We start from the raw sequence: 7,703 nt of genomic DNA on the forward strand, positions 1-7,703 counted from the left end.
GGCTGGCCCATCATTTCCCTCTCTCTTCCTTTTCTCTCTTGTTATTTGATCAGTTCCTCCCTCCCCACTGAAGTAATTACTTAGATTCAGGCTCTTTTAGGGTGAACAGATGGAAATTGTGTCAGTCCCCTAGAACCCTGGCCAATGAGTCAGTCTAACCTTTTACCTACAAAGTCAGGATACAGAATCCTTTTCCCTAGAATGGAGTGGAACAGATACATTTTCAGGCACAGAACTCAAGGCAGGAAAGAGTTCTACAAAGACAGGTGGAATCACCAGAGATCAAATAAGTCAAGAAGAAAAATATATTCACTACATTTTATAGATGTCTAATAGTTGAAAAACTTTACCAAAGTAGTTTTAATGGATTTGGTGGGTTTTTGACTTCATTCAGGGAGCTGAAGGGGTATTAAAATTGGGTTCACTGAAAAGACAAATCGCATTAAATAGGAATTAAAAAAAAAGAAATATTTTTTCACAAAATATATAAGCAAAGAACAAATTAAAAAGTAGCATCCATGTGGCTTTTTCATGACTAGATAAGATATAAGGGAAGATAAGTTTTGCATTTTTCTAAGAAGAATTAGGGAAAATTAAGAAACTCAATTTTGTTTCAGTAAGACAGAGAGACAGGATTCTGGAAATCAAAGGCCACTCATAAAAATGAAAAAGCTATTTGCATCTTTTGATCATTAGAAGATTGCCTTTAGTAAGATCAGCCTAAAACTACACAAGGAACACTATACATATCTATGAAAATATTCAACATATTAATTTTATTAATATTTAATTAATCCAAGAAATGTGAATATTTTTAAAAGTTTCTGATTTGTTCTGCTGTAACTATTTTTTGAAACCTCTATTGGCTTCTTAGCTACTTTCATGCTAGACGAGCCTTATGATACCATTGCACAATTTTATTTCCACAGAAAATATAGATCACACTTTATAAGTGTGTGTGTGTGTGTGTGTGTGTGTGTGTGTGTGGTTTTTTTTTTTTTTTGCCAGTATGTTCAGTATATCCACTTTCCTAATGGGCTCTCAACATCACATTCAATTTAGCCAGATTTTATTTTCAAATATATAGATTGCCTCAGCTCTCTTAATTTCCCAGTTTTCTTTTTCAAAAGGAAATGGAAGCAAGTACTGCATTCTCAAAATGCCTTGTATTTTGATCAAAATGTTTCAACCCCAGAGACTGAATACACAGACACACTAGTCAGACTGTATGACAAGAGAACTCTGGCCCAGGTAAGAAATGCAGGAGAAACACGGGTCTTTGCTTCAGTCATTCCTGAACTTAACAGTCAAGGCTCGGGCAGTGACTATCAATTTCCCTATTTTTTGCCCTCCTTCCAATTTAGGATGAACTAGAAAAAACCAATGGTTCTCCTCAAACCAACCATGTAAGCTGCACTGCTTCAAGTCAGTCCACCCCCAACCTCTCCAGATGAATAGTGTCCAGAGAATTCTTAAATTTTTTTTCCACTATAAAACTTTTCCACTCTCTTGCCTGCCTTTGAGCTCTTGCCAAACACAAACAGTGGTACTGACTCCCTTGCTATAGCGAGTACTGAATAAAAAGACTCTGATCGCAGCTGAGCGGTATTCATTTATTTCCACAAACCCATCCTTAAGGTTAGTTAAAAAAGAAAGAAAGAAAAAAAACCCACCAAAACTTCTGTTTTCATCTCCTTCCTTCTCCGGTGGTTTCTGTAGGTAAGGACATTCCCCTGTATCTACTTTTTCTTTCTCCAACCTTTGGGAAAGGAGCAATTTACCTGGTTATCTGGAGCCACAGGGATCAGTGCATTTCCTGCTTAAGTGGACTTAAACTATCAGAAGTTGTACACTTGTAGGGGTTAAGAATTTTTCTTCTTCTTTATATATTTTGATTAGGTTCGTAGTGACCCGGGTAGCCATGTCTGTAGACTCAAAATTTCCTTAGGGCAAGCTCTTAGGGAGTGTTAGCTGGAGAGTAAGGCTATATTTGGACCTACGCTTTCAGCAATTAAGATGCCATTTGGGCATCAATCTGTTAATCATTCATCTGGATACAGGAGAAATTCTGAGACTCTCCCAAGCATTAACAACAGATCTTTTTGGTCCTTTTTCTCTGTTCTTTTCTTTCGGCCTTCTTTTTTCTGACATCAGGGAAAAAAAGAGGACTTCATCCTTCTCTGCTTCACAGAACAAAAATCCTGAGAATTATGTCCCCATTAGAATCACAAGAAAAAAAAAATTTTATAGAAGTTCTGTTATTTATTTCTCTTCTAAATTCTTGTGGTGTTTAAATGTAATCTCACCCGTTTTTTTTTTTTTTTGGTAACTTTACAAGTTTATAATTTTTGCACTTTCAGTGTGTGGGTGTGTGCAAATGAGCCTAATATGCTTCTGTTAATTTTCACACTGTTTTCTGCTGTATTCCTGCTGGGTTGCTAAAATCAACTTGGAAAAAAATGGCATTACTGTTACCTGGGTATTAAATATAATATTATTTTTTATTCTTATGCAGGAAAAATGGTCATTTTAACTGAGCAAATAAAATCTTGCATTATATTATTTTACTTTAGACCAGCAGATTAGCTTTTATGTGTCCAAGTCTGTGATTAAAATTTTGTTCTGGGGGACAGATATGGGGGTCTGTGTATGTTGATAAAAATGCTAAGCTCATGACAGATCTTTAAAAGAGAACAGATTTATTTACCTTGTCTAAGATTTGAAAACATCTTTTATTCTTTCTCATATTTAATCCCTTTAATATTTACGAAAGTGTTCCTCAAGGTGGATCTTACTACACATGAGACGATGAAGCAAACCACAAAGATAAGAGGTTACATCTTCAAATCAGGCTAATTTAGGACTTCAGTCCTAAGTAAAAGAAATACTATAAATGATTCCAATACTGTAAGTGACTCTTCTGTAGGAATATGGATGCATGTTCTGAATGGTCCCATATTTTTTCCAAGAAGGCAAACAGAAAATAAGAATAGGGGAAAAACCCAAACCATATTTTTTGTGAAACTGGCTAGGAGTCAGGAAAAAAGCATACATTCCAAATCATTTATTACTGGGTCGTCCTGAAACCTGCTGAGCCCAGAAAACTCCAAGTGAGAACCAATGATGTTCCTGCCAAGAAGATCTGTGAGAGGAAAGGGCCTAGAGTTGACAGATCTGGTTTTTGGCTTTAATGTAACAAAAGCTTAAATAGTATTTATTATGTTCCAGGTATTGTTCAGAGTGATTTATGGATATTAACTCTTTGAAGCTTCATCATAACCCCATAATCTACTATTATTATCCACATATTATAGGTAACCAAAAAATGAGATGTAGAGCTTCAGTGGCAACCGCAAAAAGTGATATAAATATTCCTTCCAAATAGGAGGGATAATGAGCTAAATCAACAGGCTAGGTAGAGAGAGAAAGCACAGAAATACCCAGAGGGACCCAGAGTTGGTGCTATGCTTCCCAAAATTCATATGTTGAATCCGAAACCCCAGAGTGATGGTATTTGAAGTGAGAACTTTGGGAGGTGATTAATTAGGTCATGAGAACAGAGCTCTCATCAATGGATTCAGTGCCTTTATAAAAGAGATTCCAGAGACAGCCTGCACACACCTTTCACCATGTGAGGAGACGTCAAGAAGATGTCATCTATGACCCAGGAATAAGGCCCTCGCCAGACACCAAATGGGCTGGTGCCTTGATCTTGGACTTCTCAGCCTTTGGAACAAGAAGAAATTTATTTGTGTTGTTCAAGATGCCCAGTCTACAGTATTTTTGTTACAGCAGACTGAAGGAACTAAAACAATTAGTATCTTTCAGAATGTGTGGTGCAAAGTATACTTTTTAAAGATAAGGGGATCATCTAGGAAAGCAGTGACCGTGTCCCTTGGTGGCAATGGCTATTTCAAACAACATGGTTGTTGCCAGCTGTTAAAGTTTTCCTGAGTTGGGTATGTTATGAGAATCATAAGAGACTAAGCGGGTACATATCACAAGAGAAGAGCCTATTGCTGAAGCAAAAAAGTAAGGTGCTTTTGAGTTATGATACCAGAGACCATAATGATCCCTCCTTCCTCTAAAGGAATCATCTGTTAACAGCTTTCTGAAAATCCAGCTCATTCAAAGTTGAGCAGCAAAACAAGGAGGGGCACAGAACAATAAAAATATGCAATAAGAGAAAAGTGAAATGGGATGCAAAAAAAATCACCTGAAATTAGACACAAAACAGATGAAAACTGGAACTCCAAATTCCAACATGAAATAAAGAACGACTAATGAAGCAATCAAATATAAATATAAGGGGACAAAAGGAAGCGATGATCACATAACCAGAGAATGTAGGAGAAAAAAGGAGGTCTAGGAATTCTCAGGAAGGAATTTAAAGAAAAAATTAAAGACAAACTAAGTTCATAAATAAAGACAAAATAAGAAGAAATGCCAGGTAGAACAGACACCATGGATCTGTATAACTAGGGGAAAGGAAAAAAAAAATAAGGGAAACATAAAGAAAAACAAAGAGATCAAAAAAAAAAAATGGGTATCTGTAACCAGCATCCAAAGGACAAACTCCATCCTATAGTCCCCAACAATAGAATAGAGCAGATATTTAAACCACAACTCATTTAAATATAATAAAAATGAGAAAAATGCCTTTTATAGTTACCATTTTCACTGCTCTTTCAGGCCTCAATGTAGACCTAAGTATAAGGCTGATACCATATTCTCTCAGCCTGAGAAACTTCTTGTGGTTTTTCTGTTACAGAAGATCGACCGGACATTGATTGTTTGTTTTTGTTTAGCTGAATTTGTCTTCATTTTGTCTTTGTTTCTGAAACTGAAGTGTAGGCTGAAACAAATTATTTTTTCTTGTGACATTTTAAACCTGCTGTTCCACTGTTTTTTGATTTGCATTTGTAATGAGAAGACAAAGGTAATTTGTATAATAGTTCTGCTGTATATAATGTTCCCCCTCTGCTTGCCTTCCCCCCCAAATACATTTAATATATTTACAGTAAACTTAGTTTCAGTAATTTGACTATGAAGTGCTTACATGCAGCCTTCCTTGTATTAACCTCTCTAGGATCTACCGGTATCCGATTCACGTGGACTACACATTTTTAAATTCAATTTGAAAAGTTTTTGCCTGTTACTTCAGCAAATATAATTTTCTGTAGAAGTCTCTGCAGGTCTGTTCCATGAATATTAAACTTAATATTGTATGATAGTTTACTGATACACTGCTCATTTATTGACATATTTTTCTTTGTGCTTCAATTTTATAGTTTTTCCTACTACTCTGATTTCAAATCAGAGAACTTTTCATGGAACCATTACTGACAATAAATGCAGAGGGATACATGCCTCAGTGTCTTCCTACCCTGTGCTAAAGAACATCTTCTATACACATACCCACCACCATGGTCTTTCCAACATGAAATGAAACAAAATAAAACACGATGGTTGCTGTTGTCCGCTGCTGCCAGGTGCAACCTGAGTCCATAAAGCTGCAGCCTCCCACTGGGATGTTTCCGAGTCAGACCTCACCAGTGAATGACAGTCAGTTGCCTCACCTCCTCCAGATAATTGATCCTGAAGTCAGTTTTGTGAGCATGCATTAAGACCCAGCCTGCAGTGGACTGAATGTCACTTCTGGTTTGCAGCCTTTCAAACGCCCTTAGTATGCAGCCCGATCCATCTCACTGGGCTTCTGCTCTGTATCACCAGGCTGGAATGCAAGTCTCTCACCAGACCCCGAGCTTCTGCCAAACCCAAACTTGCATTCCTTATGTTCTTCCCAGTCCATTTTAGAAGTTCTCCAAGGGAAGAGGGTTATGAAAGATGTAATTTGACTATCCGAGTCTAAAAATTTAAGATATTTTGATAACGTATGTCAGGGTCATGATGAGGTAGAATCATTTGATATCAGGGTGGTCTCAGAAAAGCCTGTATGCACGTTGCTATTTCTGTTTTCCACAACCACACCTCAAAAAATGGACATTTCACCAGCAACATGGATGATAGTTGTTAAGGTTTTGTATCCTTATTTGTTTGTTTATCCTAACAAGAAACACAAGATCTCTGGATCAGAAAACAGATCCTTTATATACTCACAGAGCATCCCATCAGCATTGACTGCCTACACTCCCATTCCCTGCAGGCTGACACAAGTGGAGTCAGATGTGTCTGTGCCACTAGAGGAGAACCCAGAAATTATAAAGTCCAGAAGTTACCTAGAACACCGGGCGTATTTGAGAGAGAGGGAGAGAAGAGAGAGAATCTCTCTGGTGTGGATTATAAACATACCCTCTCTGTGAGAGAAGAGAAGTCTGTAACTTGTATTCTCCTTAGAACATAATCAAAGATTCTGGAGGAAATATGCCTTTAAATCCTTCTGGAGCAGTTGACTATTTCTAACTTCCAAGGTGTGTGTGTGTGTGTGTGTATATATATATATATATATATATATATATATATATATATATATATATTTGCAACATGAGAACACATTTAATGCTACATGCAGCTTGTGGCCTGGCCAGGCTCCTCCCCACAGTGAGAGTCCGCCTTGGAGAACCCCTTCTCCATAGCTGCTGTCACTTCAGGGTGTAGAAAGCGGCCAGCCAAGCGTTCGATGTCATCCAGCGTCAGGTGGCTCAGGGACGTCTCCTAAACCCTCTGTACTCGGTCCAGGACTCTGCTGGCATCTGCAGCACTAAAGTGGCGGGCCAAGACTTTGGAGATGAGCTGCCAGGCGGCCGGGGTTGGGGGCAGGGCTTCGGCCAGTCTCCAGGCGGTGCTTTCTTCCAGTAACACCTTCTCCAGAGGTCTGACCACTAGGCTGAGCCTGGAATTGGGCCCAATGCTGTAATCGGAGAGTCTTTTCCCATCTGCCAGGGCCTTGCCCTTGAACAGCAGCCGCTGCTGGCGCACGGGGATGTTCAGCTTCCCGGACTCTAGAGGTTTCAGCGTGGACACCAGCTCGTCCTCCGACGCCTGCAGGCTGCACTCGTGGCCCTGGGCGCCTTCCCCGTCTGCTGCTCGGCGGCCACGGCGGCTGCCACTCCGGCCCGCGCGCGCCCTAACCGCCCCCCGCCGCGCGCCGCCGCCCCTCCCAAGGTGTATTTACCATTCACTCGTCATTAACCAAGGTTACCAATAATCTTTGTTTAGCAAGTCCTGGTGGAAAATATTCATCCATGAGACATTGTTTACTCTCTATAATGCTGAAGCTGAATTGATCGGAATTTAAATCTCTTTCCAGACTCTTACTGTAACATCTCTTCCACTGGCCTAGACTCCTGTAGTCGTATCTCAGATCTTACGGTGCAGTCATTACAGCTGTCGTTGCATAATGTGCCTTCCGGTGGCTTCTTAGCATTCTTCATTTCTCTCATGTCTTCATTGTGTGGTCTCAGCACATTCACGCATCCCCTGACCCAGGTTCCTGCACCCACCCCAACGGCAAGATTGCTCCAATTCCACAGCGTCTCATCCCCACAGCTTCCAGGGTTAAAACAGTAGAAGGCTACAGATAAGCTCTCAGAATCCCCTACTTAACATAGGATACCAAAGAAAAAGGAAGAGAACTGAACTGGGAGGAAAATGAGAAGCCTCTCATAACAAGCCTACAACATGAACTACATATGGATGAATGTACTCAGAGGCAAAGTGATGTACTCATTCAGTTAATTATG

At 39.5% G+C, this 7,703-nt stretch overlaps 1 pseudogene; it reads right to left on the reverse strand.

The window, feature by feature from the left end:
- Positions 1 to 2,682: 2,682 nt before the first annotated feature.
- LOC140691480 (ubiquitin-like protein 4A) lies at positions 2,683 to 7,403 on the reverse strand (annotated as a pseudogene).
- Between the last annotated feature and the right edge of the window lie 300 nt (positions 7,404 to 7,703).

The sequence above is a fragment of the Vicugna pacos genome, chromosome 35, assembly GCF_048564905.1.
Source record: "Vicugna pacos chromosome 35, VicPac4, whole genome shotgun sequence".
NCBI classification, from domain to species: Eukaryota; Metazoa; Chordata; class Mammalia; order Artiodactyla; family Camelidae; genus Vicugna; species Vicugna pacos.